Source organism: Leptonychotes weddellii, chromosome 4 (assembly GCF_054177405.1).
Source record: "Leptonychotes weddellii isolate Sample4059 chromosome 4, ASM5417740v2, whole genome shotgun sequence".
NCBI classification, from domain to species: Eukaryota; Metazoa; Chordata; class Mammalia; order Carnivora; family Phocidae; genus Leptonychotes; species Leptonychotes weddellii.
This window is the reverse complement of record NC_138372.1, coordinates 112,907,010-112,923,906: the sequence shown is the minus strand read 5'-3', so window position 1 is coordinate 112,923,906 and position 16,897 is coordinate 112,907,010. Positions and strand designations below refer to the sequence as shown.

General features: G+C 37.8%; 1 long non-coding RNA gene across 3 annotated transcripts in view; it reads left to right on the top strand.

The window, feature by feature from the left end:
- The window catches only part of LOC115940885 (uncharacterized), a 122,685-nt gene that overhangs the window by 41,269 nt on the left and 64,519 nt on the right, over positions 1-16,897 (top strand). Inside the window, exon 2 of one of the 3 annotated variants that reach the window (XR_014144219.1) lies at positions 4,157-4,300. The exons of the other annotated variants lie outside the window; for them this stretch is intronic. This is a non-coding gene — a long non-coding RNA (uncharacterized LOC115940885). The remainder of the gene's footprint in view (positions 1-4,156; positions 4,301-16,897) is intronic. 3 annotated transcript variants of the gene reach the window in all.

Below are 16,897 nucleotides of genomic sequence, written 5' to 3'. Positions count from 1 at the left end.
AAAATTATTTTAGAAAATCAAATTCCAAATGACCTGATGTGCCTTCCATCTTCTTCCCATGAGTAATCCATCTATATTTCTTCTTTGGAGAAATGTCTGTTCATAGCTTCTGCTCATTTTTAGTCCGTTTAATTGGATTATTTGGTTTTTGTTTTGGGGGGGGTTGGCATTGAGTTAAATAAGTTCTTTATATATTTTGGATACTAATCCCTTATTGGATATATCATTTGTGAATATCTTTTCCCATTCAGTAGGTTGTCTCTGTTTTGTTGATTCTTTCCTTTGCTATGCAGAAGCTTTTTATTTTGATGTAGTGCCAATAGTTATTGTTGCTTTTGTTTCCCTTGCCTCAGGAGACTTACCTAGAAAAATGTTGCTATGGACAATGTCAGGGAAATTACTGACTGCTCTCTTCAAGGATTTTTATGGTTTCAGGTCTCAGATTTAGGACTTTACTCCATTTTGAGGGGTTTTTTTGTATGGCGTGAGAGAACAGTCCGTTCTATTCTTTTTCAAGTAGCTGTCCAGTTTTTCCAACACCATTTATAGAAGAGACTATCTTTTTTCTTTTTCTTTTTCTTTTTTTTAAGATTTTATTTATTTATATGACAGAGAGAGCGAGAACAGGAACACAAGCAGGGGGAGTGGGAGAGGGAGAAGCAGGCTTCCCGCTGAGCAGGAAGAGCCCGATGTGGGACTCGATCCCAGGATCCTGGGATCATGACCTGAGCCGAAGGCAGACGCTTAACGACTGAGCCACCCAGGCGCCCGAGACTATCTTTTTTCTATTGTATATTCTTGCCTCATTTGTCAAAGGTTAATTGACCACATAATCATGGGTTTATTTCTGGGGTCTCTGTTCTGTTCTATAGATCTGTGTGTCTATTTTTGTGCCAGTACTGTATTGTTTTGATAACTGCATCTTTGCAGTATATCTTGATATCTGGAATTGTGATACCTTCAGTTTTGTACTTCTCTTTCAAGACTGCTCTGGCTATTCAAGGTCTTTTGTGGTTCCCTACAAATTTTAGGATGATTTGTTCTAGTTCTGTGAAAAATGCTGTTGTTATTTTGACAGTGATTGCATTAAATGTGTAGATTGCTTTGGGTAGTATGGACATTTTAACAATATTTGTCTTGTAATCCATGAGCGTGGAATATCTTTCCATTTTGTTTGTGTCATCTTTCATTCTTTTCAATGATGTTTCATAGTTTTCAGAGTACAAGTCTTTCACCTCCTTGGTGAGGTTTATTCCTAAGTGTTTTATTATTTTTGGTGTAATTATAAATAGGATTGTTTTATGAATTTCTTTTTCTCTACTTAATTATCAGTAAATAGAAAGGTAACAGATTTCTGTACACTGATTTTCTATCCTGCAACCTTAATGAATCATTTATTGGCTGCAGTAGTTTTTTGGTGGTCTTCAGGGTTTTCAGTATATTTTGTCATCTGCAAATGGTGAAAGTTTTACTTCTCCCTTACCAATTTGGATGCCTTTTATTTCTTTTTGTTGTGTGATTGCTATGGCTAGGATTTCCAGTGCTATGTTGAATAAAAGTGGTCAGAGTGAACATCTTTGTCTTGTTCCTGACCTTAAGGGAAAAGCTCTCATTTTTTTCACCATTGAGTATGATATTAGTTGTGGGTTTTTCATATAAGGCTTTTATAATGTTGAGGGATGTTCTCTCTAAACCTACTTTGTTGAGGGTTTTTATCATGAATGAATGTTGTGCTGTGTCTATTGCATTTTCAGCATTTGTCAAAATGATCATATGGTTCTTACCCTTCTCTTATTGATGTGATGTATCATGTTGATTGATTTGCAAATATTGGAGAACCTTGCATTCCAGGAATAAGTCCTACTTGATCATGGTGGATGGTTTTCCTTAATGTATTGTTGGATTTGGTTTGCTAGTATTTTGTTGAGGATTTTTGCATCTATGTTTATCAGGGATATTGGCCTGTAGTTCCTTTCTTTTGTAGTGTCTTTATCTGGGTAATGCTGGCCTCATAGAATGTATTTGGAGGATTTCCATTCTCTTCTATTTTTTTTTTTTGGAATAGTTTGAAAAGAATAGGTATTAGCTTTTCTGTAAGTGTTTGGTAGAATTCACCTATGATGTCATCTGGTCCTAGACTTTTGTTTTGGGGAGTTTCTTTTTAATTAATGATTTAATTTCATTGTTGATAATCAGTCTGCTAAACTTTTCTATTTCTTCTTGATTCAGTTATGGGAGGTTATATGTTATAAGAATTTATCCATTTCTTCTAGGTTGTCCAATTTGTTGGCATATAATTTTTCATAATATTGTCATGCCTTTGTATTTCTGTGGTGTTAGTTGTTATTTATCCTCTTTCATTTCTGATTTTGTTTGAATCCTATTTCTCTCTCTCTCTCTCTCTCTCATTCCAATGAGTCTGACATAATTTATTATTTTTTTATCTTCTCCAAGAACCAGCTACTGGTTTCATTTATCTCTTCCAATGTTTTGTTGGTTTGTTTGTTTTTAGTTTCCATTTCATTTACTTCTTCAATCTTTATTATATCCTTCTTTCTGCTGTTTTGGTTTTTTTGGTTTTTTTTTTTCCTAGCTCCTTTAGGTTTAAGGTTAATTTAATTATTTTAAATTTTTCTTGCATCTTGAGGTAGACCTCTAAACTTACTTTAAACTTCCCTTTTAGAATAGCTTTTGCTGCTTCCCAAAGATGTTGGGCTGTTGTGTTTCATTTTCATTCATATCCATGTATTTTTAAATTTTCTCTTTGATTTCTTGGTTGACCTTTCATCGTTTCTTGCATGTTATTTAACCTTGATGTATTTGTGTTCTTTCCAGAGTTTTTCTTGTGGTTGATTTCTAGATTCATAGCATTATGGTCAGAAAAGAAGCATGGGTATGACTTCAGTCTTTTTTAATTTATTGAGACTGGTTTTGTGGTCTAATACATAATCTATTCTGGAGAATATTCCATGTGCACTTGAAAAGAATGTGTATTCTGCTATTTTAGGATGAAATGTTCTGAATGTATCAATTAGATACATCTGGTCAAATGTGTGATTCAAAGCCATTGTTTCCTTGTTGATTTTCTGTTTGGATGATCTATCCATTGATGTAAGTAGGGTGTTAAAGTCCCATACTATTTTTGTTTAATATTGATTACTTCCTTTATGTTTGTTATTAGTAGCTTTATGTATTTGAGGGCTCTGATGTTGGGTGCATAAATATTTATAATTGTTATATCTTCTTGTTGGATTGTTCCCTTTATGATTATATAGTGTCCTTCTTTGTCTCTTGTTATAGTCCTTGTTTTAAAGTCTATTTTGTCTAGAAGAATCCTGCAGATGGTGGAAGAGTAGGGGACCCATGTTCCATCTAGTCTCTTGAATTCAGCTAGATATCTAACAGATCATTCTGAACACCTGTGAATTCAACCTGAGATCTAAGAAAAGAATTGCTGCAATTCTACAAATAGAAAAGTGACCACTTTTTGCAAGGAAGGAGGTGCAGAGACATGAATTTGAGGGGATATATAAACCACGGTGGGGAGAGAGCCTTTGAAAATGGGCCACTGGAAAGTGATATAGCAGCAGAGTGAAAAATCAGAACTTCTAGAAGTCTGCTCCTGTGAGGGACATCCTTGCCTGAAAGGTGCTCAGGTGGTGAAATGGGACAGAATCCTATGTAGGACAGTGTGATCTCAGGATCCCCAGGGTCACAGAAAGAAGGGGGATGCCTGAGTGCAGCAGAGTGCCCAAGCATTGGAAAAGGTAAGCCAGCTGTAATTAGCGAGCTCCAGAGTATTGCCATAAACTGTGAACCCCAGCACAATCAGGAGACCACTCTCCAAGCAGGGACCCAAAAAGTGACAACTACTGCGAGATCTGGCTCCTTTGCCCAGGGAAGTGCCATGGGTCAGCACATGATCAGACAAAGTTTCCCCAAACAGGCTTTGGTGAGGCACCTCTCCATCCCCTGGGAGGATTGGTGCACATGCACACCACAGGAGTCTGGGGAGTTTGGAGCACATGAAATTGTTTGACTGCCTTTCCCTGAGGGTGCACTGAAGAGTGGGAGCCACAATCCTTCATCTCCGTGGCTGGAGATTGTGGTGCCACCATTTTTTTTTTTTTTTACTTTTTTTGCTCACGCTCTAAAGCAGCAGGAAAAGCCAAACAGAGCAACCCAAAGAAGCTTACACTGAGCCCAGCCCCCAGGCAAGGAGTGGTGCAACTGCCCAGGCAAAGACACCTGAGAATCAGGGCAACAAGCCCCTACCCAAGAAGACCAGCAGGATCCTCAGGTGAATACCAAGTTTACAGATCACTCAAAACTGAAAACTCCTGTGCTAGGGGAAAATAGTATATAGAATTAGGTTGTTTGGCATGAGTCTTTAGTCTTTCAGGTTAAAATTTTCTTTTCTCTTTTTTTTTCTTTTCAATTAGTTTCTTATTTTATGAACCCTTTGTTTGTAAGTCTTTTTTTAAATTTCCAATTTTACATTTGATTTCATAGATATATTCTTCATTTTTGGCTTCCTTTCAATGTATTCAATTTTATTTTTGTGTATATAGATGTTTTGCTTTCTTTATAATTCTGAGATTTAGTGTCTTCTAACAAACAGACCAAAATACATACAGGACCAAGTGGTCACCCTGTTTTGTTCACCTGTGAGATTGTATTCTCTCTTTTTTACTTTTTTTTCTCTTTTTCTTTTCTTTTTTGCTTTCTGACCTCTTCAGATTTGTCTAGTGTGTGTTTTGCTGGGGTGATGGTTGATATTTTTTATTTTGTTCTCTCCTTCATCTATTCTTCTCTGGGCAAAATGACTAGAAGGAGGAAACCACAACAAAAGAAAGAACCAGAGGTAATACTTTCTGCCACAGATCTAATGGATATGGATATAAATAAAATGTCAGACCTGGAATTAAGGATATCAATTATAAAGTTACTAGCTGGGCTTGAAAAAGCATAAAAGATATTAGAGAATCTCTTAGTGCAGAAATAAAATCTAATCAGGCCAAAATTTTATTTTATTTTATTTTAAATATTTTATTTATTTATTTGACAGAGAGAGACACAGCGAGAGAGGGAACACAAGCAGGGGGAGTGGAAGAGGGAGAAGCAGGCTTCCTGCAGAGCAGAGAGCCCGATGCAGGGCTTGATCCCAGGATCCTGGGATCATGACCTGAGCCGAAGGCAGATGCTTAATGACTGAGCCACCCAGGCACCCAAGGCCAAAATTTTAAAATGCTTTAACTGAGATGCATTCTAAAAGCTCCAACAGCTAGAGTAAATGAGGCAGAAGAGAGAGTCAGTGACATGAAGACAAGATGATGGAAAGGAAGGAAGCTGAGGAAAAGAGAGGAAAACCACTAATGGACCATGAGGGGAGGCTTTGAGAAATCAGCGATACCATAAAGTGAAACAATATTAGAATTATTGGAGTCCCAGAGGAAGAAGAAAGAGAGGGACAGAAGGTATATTTGAGCAAATCATAGCAGAGAACTTCCCTAATCTGGGGAAGGAAACAGGCATTCAAGTCCAAGAAGTAGAGAGAATGCCCCCTAAAATCAATAAAAATAGATTAACACCCTGACATATAATGCTGAAGCTTGCAAATTTCATAGATAAAGAGAAAATTCTGAAAGCACCTTGAGGCAAGAGCTCCTTAACCTACAATAATTGAAACATTACACTGGCAGCAGACCTATCTGCAGAGACCTGGCAGACCAGAAAGGGCTGGCATGATATGTTCAGGGTACTAAATGAGAAAAACATGCAGCCAAAAATACTTTATCCATCAAGGCTGTCATTCAAAATGGAAGGAGAGATAAAGAGCTTCCAGGACAAACAGAAACTAAAAGAATTTGTGATCACTTAGCCAGCTCTGCAAGAAATATTAAAGGGGATCCTGTAAGTGAAGAGAGAGCCCAAAAGTAACATAGACCAGAAAGAAACAGAGACAATCTACAGAAACATGGACTTTACAGATTATACAATGGCACTAACTTCATATCTGTCAATAGTTACTCTGAATGTAAATAGGCTAAATGCTCCAATCAAAAGACACAGGGTATCAGATTGGATAAAAAAAAGCAAGAACCATCCATACGCTGTCTACAAGAGACTCATTTTAGACCTAAAGACACCTCCAGATTGAAAGTGAGGGGGTGGAGAACCATTTATCATGCTAATGGACATCAAAAGAAAGCTGAGGTAGGAATCCTTATATTAGACAAATTAGATTTTAAGCCAAAGATGGTAATAAAAGATGAGGAAGGACACTATATCATACTTAAAAGGTCTATCCAACAAGAATATCTAACAATTATAAATATTTATGCTCCTAACATGGGAACAGCCAATTATATAAACCAATTAATAACCAAGTTAAAGAAACACATTGATAATAATACAATAATAATAGGGGACTTCAACACCCACCTCACAGCAATGGACAGATCATCTAAGCAGATCAAAAAGGAAACAAGGGCTTTGAATGACACACTGGACCAGATGGACTTCACAGATATATACAGAGCATTCCATCCTAAAGAAACAGAAGACACATTCTTCTTGAGTGCACATGGAACATTTTTCAGAATAGACCACATACCAGGTCACAAATCATGTCTCAACAGATACCAAAAGACTGGGATTATTCCCAATAATTTTCAGACCACAATGCTTTAAAACTTGAACTCAATCACAAGAGGAAATTTGGAAGAAACTAAAACACTTGGAGGTGAAAGAGCATCTTACTAAAGAATGAATGGGTCAACCAGGAAATTAAAGAAAAACTTTTAAAATTCATCAAAATAAATGAAAATGAAAACACAACAGTTCAAAACCTTTGGGATACAGAAAAGGTGGTCCTAAGAGGGAAGCACATAGCAATACAAGCCTTTCTTAAAAAACTAGAAAAGTCTCAAATACACAAGCTAATCTTATACCTAAAGAAGCTGGAGAAAGAACAACAAATAAAGCCTAGACCAAGGAAAAAAGGAATAATAAAGATTAGAGCAGAAATCAATGAAATAGAAACCAAAAGAACAGTAGAACAGATCAGTGAAACTAGAAGCTGGTTTCTTGAAAGAATTAATAAGATCGATAAACCCCTAGCCAGACTTATCTAAAAGAAAAGGACCCAGATTAATAATATCATGAATGAAAGAGGAGAGATCACGACCAACACCAAGGAAATACAAACAAATGTAAGAACATATTATGAGTAACTATATGCCAACAAATTAGGCAATCTGGAAGAAATGGATGCATTCCTGGAAACTTAAAAACTACCAAAATTGAAACAGGAAGAAATAGAAAACCTGAACAGACCCATAACCAGCAAGGAAATTGAAGCAGTAATCAAAAATCTCCCAACACAGGGCGCCTGGGTGGCTCAGTTGGTTAAGCGACTGCCTTCGGCTCAGGGCATGATCCTGGAGTCCCTGGATCGAGTCCCCATCAGGCTCTCTGCTCGGCAGGGAGTCTGCTTCTCCCTCTGACCCTCCCCCTTCTCATGTGCTCTCTCTCTCAAATAAATAAATAAAATCTTTAAAAAAAAAAAATCTCCCAACACATAAGTCAAAGGCTGGATGACTTCCCAGGGGAATTCTATCAAACATTTAAAGAAGAACTAATATCTTTTCTTCTGAAGCTGTGTCAAAAAATAGAAAAGGAAGGAAAACTTACAAACCCGTTCTATGAGGCTAGTATTACCTTGATCCCAAAACCAAAGACCCCACCAAAAAGGAGAATTATAGATAAATATCCCTGATGAACATGGATGCAAAAATTCTCACCAAGATATTAGCCAGTAGGATCCTACAGTATATTAAAAGGATTATTCACCACGACCAAGTAGAATTTATTCCAGGGCTGCAAGGGTGATTCAACATTTGCAAATCAATCAACATGATATATCACTTTAATAAAACAAAAGACAAGAACCATATGATCCTCTCAGTTGATTCAGAAAAAGCATTTGACAAAATACAGCATCCTTTCCTGATTAAAACGCTTCAAAATGTAAGGATGAGGGAACATACCTCAATATCATAAAAGCCATCTAAGAAAAGCCCACAGTGAATATCATTCCCAATGGGGAAAAACTGAGAGCTTAAGGTCAGGAACATGACAGGGATGCCCACTCTCACCACTGTTGTTCAACATTAATACTGGAAGTCCTAGCCTCAGCAATCAGACAACAAAAGGAAATAAAAGGCATTCAAATTTGGCAAAGAAGAAGTCAAATTCTCACTTTTCACAGATGACATGACACTTTATGTGGAACACCCAAAAAAACTCCACCCCAAAATTGCTAGAACTCATACAGGAATTCAGCAAAGTGGCAGGATATAAAATCAATACACAGAAATCAGTTGCATGTTTATATACTAATAACGAGACAGAAAAAGAAAAATTAAGGAATTGATCCCATTTACAATTGAACCCAAAACCATAAGATACCTAGGAATAAGCCAAACCCAAGAGGCAAAGGATCTGTACTCTAAAAACTACAGAACACTTATGAAAGATATTGAAGAAGACACCAAGAGATGGAAAAACATTCCATGCTCATGGATTAGAAGAATAAACATTGTTAAAATGTCTATGCTACTCAGAGCAATCTACACATTCAATGCAATCCCTGTCCAAATACCATCCACATTTTTCAGAGCTGGAACAAATAATCTTAAAACTCGTATGGAACCAGAAAAAACCCTGAATTGCCAAAGGAATGTTGAAAAAGAAAACCAAAGCTGGTGGCATCACAATGCTGGACTTCAAGCTGTATTACAAAGCTGTAATCATCAAGACAGTATGGTACTGGCACAAAAACAGACACATAGCTCAATGGAACAGAATAGAGAACCCAGAAATGGTCAACCCTATGGTTAACTAATCTTTGACAAAGCAGGAAAGAATATCCAATGGAAAAAAGACATTCTTTTCAACAAATGGTGTTGGGAAAACTGGACGGCCACATGCAGAAGAATGAAACTGGACCACTTTCTCACACCATACACAAAAATAAAATGGATGAAAGACCTAAATGTGAGATAGGAATCCATCAAAATCCTAGAGGAGAACACAGAAAGCAACCTCTTCAACTTTGGCTGCAACAACTTCTTGGTAGACACATCTCCAAAGGCAAGAGAAACAAAAGCAAAAATGAACTATTGGGACTTCACCAAGGTAAAAAGCTTCTGCACAGCAAAGGAAACAGTCAACAAAACTAAAAGGCAACCTACAGAATGGGAGAAGATATTCACAAATGTCTTATTAGATAAAGGACGAGTATCCAAGATCTATAAAGAACTTATCAAACTCAACACCCCAAAATAAAAAAATCTGGTCAAGAAATGGGCGGAAGACATGAACAGACATTTCTCCAAAGAAGACATACAAATGGTCAACAGACACATGAAAAAATGCCCACATCACTTGGCATGAGGTAAATACAAATTAAAACCACAATGAGATACCACCTCACACCAGTAAGAATGGCTAAAATTAACAAAACAGGAAACAACAAATGTTGGCGAGGATGTGAAGAAAGGGGAACCCTCTTACACTGTTGGTGGGAATGCAAGCTTGTACAGCCGCTCTGGAAAATAGGATGGAGGCTCCTCAAATAGATGAAAATAGAGCTATCCTGCAACCCAGCAGTTGCACTACTAGGTATTTACCCCAAAGATACAAATGTATTGATCCAAAGGGGTATCTGCACCCCATTGTTTATAGCAGCAATGTCCACAATAGCTAACCTGTGGAAAGAGCCATGATGTCCATCGACAGATGAATGGATAAAGAAGATGTGGTATATATATGCAATGGAATATTACTCAACCATCAGAAAGGAAGAATAATTACCATTGACATCGATGTGGATGGAACTGACTTACTATGCTGAGCATAATAAGTCAATCAGGGAATGACAATTAATATATGGTTTCACTCATATGTGGAATAAAAGAAACAGCACAGAGGGAAGGGAGGGAAAGCTGAAGGGGAAGTCATCAGAGAGGGAGAAAAACCATGAGAGACTCATAACTATAGGAAAAAAACTGAGGGTTGCTGGAAGGGAGGTGGGTGAGGGAATGGGGTAATTGGGTGATAGGCATTAAGTAGGGCATGTAATGTGATGAGCACTGGGTGTTATATGGAACTGATGAATTATTGAACACTACATCTGAAACTAATGATGTACTATACACTGGCTAATTGAATTTAGATTTAAAAAATAAAGTCAATTTGCCTGATATAAGTTTGCTACCCTGGCTTTTATTTCATTTCCATTTGCATGATAAATGCTTTTCCTTCTCCTCGCTGTCAATCTGCATGTGTTCTGAAATGAGACTCTTGTAGGCAGCATATAGAAAGTTTTTCTTTGTTATCCATGCGATTACCCTATGTCTTTTGATTGGAGATTTAGTTTATTTACATTCAAAGTAATTATTGATAGGTATATACTTACTGTCATTTTGTTACTTGTTCTATGATTGTGTAGTTCTCTGTTCCATGCTTCTCTTGCTCTCTTCTCTCACAGTTTTCTGACTTAGTGATATGTATAGATTCCTTACTCTGTTTTTGCATATCTATTACCAGTTTTTTATTTGTGGTTATTATTAGATTTGTATATAACATCTTCTGCATAAAGCAGTCCATACTAAGTTGATGGTTGCTTATGTTTGAACCCATTTTTTCTCCTCTCCTTCTCAAGTTTTATGCATACAGTGTCATACTTTACATCCTTTTATTTTGTGAATCACTTGACCGGTTTTTGTAGTTATACTTAATTTTACTGCTTTTTGCTTTCTACTTTTCTTGTTCCTTCTTATGGTCTTTCCTTTTCACTCAAAGTCCCTTGTACCATTTTTTGTAGGGCTTGTTTGGTAGTGATGAATTCCTCTAATTTCTTTTTTGATTGTGAAACTCTTTATCTCCCCTTTTATTATGAATGATAGCCCTAATGTATAGAGTATTCTTGTTTGCAGATTTTTTTGTTGAGCACATTTAATATATCATGGCACTCCCATCTGGCCTGCAAAATTTCTGCTGAAAAATCAGCTGATAGCCTTATGGGATTTTCTTGTATGTAACTGTTTTCTTTTCTCTTGCTGCTTTTAAAATTCTCCTTTTGCCATTTTAATTACTATGTGTCTTGGTGTGGACCTCCTTGGGTTGATTTTGTTGGTTTTCTCTGTGCCTCCTGGATCTGGATATTTGTCCCCACCCCAGATTCAGGGAATTTTTCAGCTATTATTTCTTCAAATAATTTTTCTGATCCTTATAATGTGAATGTTATTATGCTGAATTCCCTTAGTCTATTTTCATTTTTTGGTTATTTTTTCCTCTCTGTTGTCCCACTTCATTGCTTTCCATTTACTCTGTTCTCTAGGTCCCTGATCTGTTCTGCTTTCTCTTGTCTACTATTTATTCCACCTAGTGTATTTTTAATATCCATTACTAATTTCTTCATCTTTGATTGGTTCTTTTTCATGTTTTTTATCTATTGAGGGTCTCACTGAGGTCCTCCACTCTTTTCTCAAGTCCAGTATCTTTTTGACTATTACTTTAAGTTCTCCATCAGGCATATTATGTATCTCCATTTCACTTAGCTCTCTTGCTGTGATTTTGTCCTGTTCTTTCATTTGGGACATATTTTTCTGTCTAATTTTTTTCTAACTACCTGTGTCTGTTTCCCTGTACTAGGAATGTCAGCTACATCCGTTGCTCTTGCAAGTAGTGGCCTTATGATGAAGAGGTCCTGTAATGCCCTGCAGTGCCATGTCTCCTGTTCCCTAGGACCTGGCATTTCAGGGAGTGACTCCTGTGTGTTGTGTGTGCCCTGTTTTGTTGTGGCCACTTTTTCCTTCAGTCCGTTTGGCTGCAGTGGCTTTCTTGCCTGTAGTGGGCAGTGTTTTGTCCACAGCTAAAGTGGAGTGGGTATTAACAAGGTATATGCCCATCTGCTTGCTAAATGAGACCTGGAACCTCTGCTTCAGGGCTGGGCTGACTTAGCAGATCTGCAAAGAGTGAATGGACTGCCACTGACAGGACAGAGGATCCCACAAAAGGCAGGGGTTGTGTTGCTGGGAATATTTGCACTGACCGTCTAGGGGCATGAACTGACAGTGCCAGGACTGAGGCAAGTGTGACTGGGAAGGATGGATCTGCTGAAGTGATGGGGGCAAGGCTTGGTGCAAACAAGTTAAGTAGGGAGTGTGGGCACTGAGCTGGTTCCTGCAGATGGCCATGTGTTTATGCTGGGGGCTGGGGGAGGGAAGTGGTGCCTATCAGTTCCTTTGTTCCTGGAGGAGTCTCTCTGAGATCCTTGTATCTCTAGGACCTGTGATGAGTAAATCACTCTCCCTCCAGTCTTTCCCTGGTGGTTTTTTCAAACTGCTGGTTCTATGCTGTCTGCTAAGGTTGCTTAGCATGCTATCTCTTTAAGGGTGGGGACTCAACTTCCTAACACCCTCAGGCCTCTCCTAGAGCTGAGCTTACTGATGTTTGGATCCAAGCACTAACCAGGCCAGGCTTTAAGTCCACTAGTTGTTGTGCTGTCTCCATCTCTGTCTCTGTCTCTGTCTCTCTCTCTCTCAAATGAATAAATAAAATCTAAAACAAACAAACAAACAAAAGAACTTGTGAAATCTCTCCCCTCTCACTTTCAAAGCCAAATGTTATGGGGTTTGTCTTCCCCTTGCAGGCTCCCCTGTGTGACAGTCTGTTTCTCACCCTTCTCAGCACCCCTGGCTCCCTCCCCCCAAAAGCAGCCATGGTCTGTTTAGGTTTCAAATCGCCTCTCCACCTTTCCTACCTTCTTGAAGGTGGCCTCTCCTCTGCCAGTCTTTGGGTAGTTTTCTAACCTGATGTGAGTGTTATCTGTTGTATCTGTGGGACAAGACAAGCTTAGGTTCCTCCTACTCCACCACCTTCCCAGCCTCCTATATATGTATATTCTTAATGACTTAAAATAGGATGGCCACTAGGGAGGTTTGCAAAGCAAGCATTTTCCAATATTGGTTATAATGTTACTGGACAGGCAGGGAGCAAATAGCAGTTGAAACCCACCCCTATATGTGTGCTTTTTGAATGTACCCAGCCCATGTGCCAGATAGGTGAGCTGAGAAGCCATCAAGATATCTTTAGCCCAGTAACTATCTGCCTATACTGCAGGAGACATCCTCAGTGAAAAATGCCTAGCTGAGTCCAGTCTATCCTCAGATCTGTGAGAGATACTAACAATACATGATCCTTGTTGCATGATGCTAATTTTGGGTAGCTTGCTTACAGAAATAGGCAACTAAAACAAGTAGTAACTTCACACTCAATTTTACTTTTATATTCTTCCTAATAGATGGGTCTTTAATATTTATTGGGTTATTTAATAAATTTAAATTTTTGTCACTTCATCTGTGGCAGAAATAGCTTTTGACCCAAAGGCTTCACCTTTGTCCTATGGATTAGTTGAACATATTTTGATCTTTTGAAAACTCTGTTTCTGGGAACATTCTGACTAACACCATGATCTTTTACAAGTCACCTATATAAAAGTCTAGAGAAAAAAAACACTCCTTGAAAATAACTTTTAATTTCCAAAGTTTGCGTGACATCTTTACAAAAGAATAAAAGAAACACATCACTAGGATAAAATGAAGGCATATTATGACAATCTTATAATAATTTTGAGTAAAAAATTTGTTTTTTATTGTTTAATGTTATTCACTTAAATGTTAATCCATTTCTTCTGTTTAAAAAGCATTAAAAATAGAACTTGCCTTCTACACACTCTGTTGAGCAGATCTTTTAGGACTGCTTTGTCACTTACTCTGTTCAGACAGGAAACAATTAACTTCTTAAAATTGAAAATAGCTTTCAAATGTCATTATCCTTTTCCAATTTTCATGGACACTTAAAAGAATGCTAATTAAGTTCAACTTAAAATTTTCATATTTTCTCATTAATTGATGGAGCCGTATTATTTTGAAAAGAGAACCTCTTTAACAATATTGTCATAAATATTTTTTGGAAATTCTACATTGTAAAATGATGGAACATCATTTCAGTGAAGTGCAGAGGTTTTATAACAATCATATCTGAAAATATATCCATCAAATTCAATTTATTGACAGTTTTGGGGTTCCTAGTGATCTATGCTAGAGATCAATGCACATCCATTACTCATTCCTCTCCCAACCATATATAAAGAATTTTTTAAATAACATATCATTCAGTTATTGCCACAATAATTCTGCTCACCAGCTACCCTCAAATTTTGTGACACATTACAATAAGCATCTGTTTCTCAGTAATGCATCCGAGATTCAGTTTGGGTGGTTCTCTTCCATGTGTTTCATCTGGGGCCATGTGTTTCATTCTATTCTCATGAGAATGGCAGAAGAATAAGAAGCCTTAAAGTATAAGCATATTTCAAGCCTCCACTCATTAACATCGAACATTACATTGGTCAGAGCAAGTCACATGACCCAAAGTCAAGGGGCAGGAAGATGAGGCCATGGCAACTGCACAGATGTCTAACTCTATTACAACAGAGTTAAACATCAGAACCAAAAGGTCATTTGCCATAAATGGTAGATGAGGACAGGTATGCTTCCTTAAACCCTGAATCCAACACCTGGCCCACCAGGATACACATCTAGGCCCAAACCTTAAAGACCAGCCAGGTTAGTTCTTCAGCTTTTGCTCTACTTCTTGTTCAGATCTCATTCCAGGTCAAAAGTCAATTTTCCTCCTTGTCCAGACTGATTCCAAAATGTACTAATAAAGTTATTGTCATGGCACTATCCTCAGATATTCTAAAGGAGTGACTGAATATGAGCTTTACCCAGGACAACATAATGAAATTTTTTGAGGAAATATAAGTGGCATAATTTTGGGATGACAAAAGCAGTAGTAATTGCCATCATTTATTGACAGCTTAATATATGACCAGCATTGTGCTGAGTACTTTACAGAATTATTTCACAAGATGGGAGGTATCCATAAGGAGTTACCCTAAAACATGAACTATCCATCTCATGAGTGGGGGCTTTGAATAGCCAAGTTTTATGCCCACTGCTAAATCCTAACTGAAGGTAGTAAATATTGTGGGTTTTGCTGCCTAGTGTCTATTATTACCATTATTCTGGTAAAAGAAGAATTGATAAATTTATCAAGACAAGATGCTTTGCCCTTCTTAGCCTGACTATTTATTTTCTAGGCTCTACATTTTTTTTTAAAGATTTTATTTATTTATTTGAGAGAGAGAATGAGAGACAGAGAGCACGAGAGGGAAGAGGGTCAGAGGGAGAAGCAGACCCCCCGCTGAGCAGGGAGCCCGATGTGGGACTCGATCCCAGGACTCCAGGATCATGACCTGAGCCGAAGGCAGTCGCTTAACCAACTGAGCCACCCAGGCGCCCCTAGGACTCTACATTTTTAGGAGAGAGACAAAGAGAGGGAAAAATTATGGAGCTGATTTGTTGAAATTATAGATTAGTCCCTGCAATGTGATGCCCAAAGCTTCCCTGCTTCCTATCCTTTCCAGCCTTGTTCTTCAGCTGCTGTTTTATTTAGTGAACCATGCCAGATCCTTCCAAAAGTTATCATTTTGCCATTCAGAGCCAGTTTTTATTGTTTTTCACCAAAAACCTTCACTGTTCTCCCACATGAGTGAGCAAAGTAGAATCACACAAATTTGTCACTACTCACTAAATAGCTAAGGTCCTTGAGTATGGGAAGACATTTTTCATCTATATATATTTAGTGCCTAAAACAAATTCCTGAAACACGACATACTATACACTGAATGTGTGTGTTCCACCCCCAAATTCATATGTTGAAATCTAATCCCCAATGTGCTGGTATTTGGAGGCAGGGCCTTGGGAGGTGCTTAGATCATGAGGCTGGAGTCCACATGAATGGAATTAGTACCCTTATAAAAGAGACCCCAGAGAGCTCTCTGGCCCCTTCCATCATGTGAGAACACAGAAACAAGACAGCTGTCTACAAACCAGGAAGCAGATCATCACCAGATCTGCTAGCGCCTTGATCTTGGATTTCCCAACTTCCAGAACTATGAGAAGTAAATTCTGTTTTTTTAAGCCACCCAGTCTATGGCAGTTTATTATAGCAGCCTGAAAGTACTAAGACAGTACATAATTTATTTTTTCCAGATTTCCATGCAGAGCTCTTGCTCCTTTTATTTAAAGATGATACCTATCCCTCTCCTCCATCTTACCCCCATGTTTCAACTTCTCTAATTTCAGCAAATTTTAACCTGAGAAGATCAGGAGCTCAGACTGTTTCTCAGCAAATATTCAATAATCAAAACTATTCTGTGAGAGTTTATGTTAAATCTAGTGCCTCATATTAATAATATGCACACCAACTACTTATAAAGAGTTATTTCAAAAGAAAAATATGTGTCATAGTTCCCTTAGTCTGGGATGGAAATCTACATAGAATGATAAATGTAGCCCACCATACACTGATATAGCTAAGGAAAACTGAGGTTTTCTTAAATATAAGTTAGCTTCAGAGAAAGTAAGATTATCCTGAAACCATTCTGGGTATTGTCAGTTACCAAAATAGCTTGAACAGGATTTAGGAATAAGTATTTCTTTAATGGAATATATTCCTTAAAATAAGATTCAGATGTAACATTAAAAGACAAACTAAACTTTTCTTTTTTTTTTTTTTTAAGATTTTATTTATTTGCGAGAGAGAGAATGAGAGACAGAGAGCATGAGAGGGAGGAGGGTCAGAGGGAGAAGCAGACTCCCTGCTGAGCAGGGAGCCTGATGTGGGACTCGATCCCGGGACTCCAGGATCATGACCTGAGCCGAAGGCAGTCGCTTAACCAACTGAGCCACCCAGGCGC